The sequence below is a fragment of the Lucilia cuprina genome, chromosome 3 (assembly GCF_022045245.1).
Source record: "Lucilia cuprina isolate Lc7/37 chromosome 3, ASM2204524v1, whole genome shotgun sequence".
NCBI classification, from domain to species: domain Eukaryota; kingdom Metazoa; phylum Arthropoda; class Insecta; order Diptera; family Calliphoridae; genus Lucilia; species Lucilia cuprina.
This window is the reverse complement of record NC_060951.1, coordinates 32,583,139-32,584,626: the sequence shown is the minus strand read 5'-3', so window position 1 is coordinate 32,584,626 and position 1,488 is coordinate 32,583,139. Positions and strand designations below refer to the sequence as shown.

At 31.2% G+C, this 1,488-nt stretch overlaps 1 protein-coding gene across 1 annotated transcript in view; it reads left to right on the top strand.

Moving 5' to 3' along the window:
- Window positions 1-1,488, top strand: part of LOC111676126 (keratin, type II cytoskeletal 68 kDa, component IB-like) — a 4,544-nt gene that overhangs the window by 508 nt on the left and 2,548 nt on the right. The gene's annotated exons all lie outside the window — the stretch shown is intronic.

The following is a 1,488-nucleotide window of genomic DNA, read 5'->3' as shown; positions in this document are numbered from 1 at the left end:
AAAACGGACTTTTATGTTTTCACTCAAAGTATCGGTTTTCTGTAGGAAATAAAAGTGATCACAGATTTCGCTTGTTTTTGCTGTAAATCTTATAGTTTTCGAGAAAAATGGACTTTTATGTTTTCACACAAAATGTCGGTTTTCTCTTATAGTTTTCGAGAAAAACGGACTTTTATGTTATCACACAAAATATCGGTTTTCTGTAGGAAATAAAAGTGATCACAGATTTCGATTGTTTTTGCTGTATCTCTTATAGTTTTCGAGAAAAACGGACTTTTATGTTTTCACACAAAATATCGGTTTTCTCTTATAGTTTTCGAGAAAAACGGACTTTTATGTTATCACACAAAATATCGGTTTTCTGTAGGAAATAAAAGTGATCACAGATTTCGCTTGTTTTTGCTGTATCTCCTATAGTTTTCGAGAAAAACGGACTTTTATGTTTTCACACCAAATATCGGTTTTCTCTTATAGTTTTCGAGAAAAACGGACTTTTATGTTTTCACCCCAAATATCGGTTTTCTGTAAGAAATAAAAGTGAACACAGATTTTTGTTTTCTGTAGGAAATAAAAGTGATCACAGATTTCGCTTGTTTTTGCTGTATCTCTTATAGTTTTCAAGAAAAACGAACTTTTATGTTTTCACTCAAAATATCGGTTTTCTGTAGGAAATAAAAGTGATCACAGATTTCGCTTGTTTTTGCTGTATCTCTTATAGTTTTCCAGAAAACGAACTCTTATGTTTTCACTCAAAATATCGGTTTTCTGCAGGAAATAAAAGTGATCACAGATTTCGCTTGTTTTTGCTGTATCTCTTATAGTTTTCGAGAAAAAGGGACTTTTATTTTTTCACTCAAAATATCGGTTTTCTGCAGGAAATAAAAGTGATCACAGATTTCGCTTGTTTTTGCTGTATCTCTTATAGTTTTCGAGAAAAACGGACTTTTATGTTTTCACTCAAAATATCGGTTTTCTGTAGGAAATAAAAGTGATTATATATTTCGCTTGTTTTTGCTGTATCTCTTATAGTTTTCTAGAAAAACGGACTTTTATGTTTTCACTCAAAATATCGGATTTCTCTTATAGTTTTTGAGAAAAACGGACTTTTATGTTTTCACTCAAAATATCGGATTTCTCTTATAGTTTTCGAGAAAAACGGACCTTTATGTTTTCACTCAAAATATCGGTTTTCTCTTATAGTTTTCGAGAAAAACGGACTTTTATGTTTTCACCCCAAATATCGGTTTTCTGTAGGAAATAAAAGTGATCACAGATTTCGCTTGTTTTTGCTGTATCTCTTATAGTTTTCAAGAAAATGGACTTTTATGTTTTCACTCAAAATATCGGTTTTCTGCAGGAAATAAAAGTGATCACAGATTGCGCTTGTTTTTGCTGTATCTCTTATAGTTTTCGAGAAAAACGGACTTTTATTTTTTCACTCAAAATATCGGTTTTCTGCAGGAAATAAAAGTGATCACAGATTTCGCT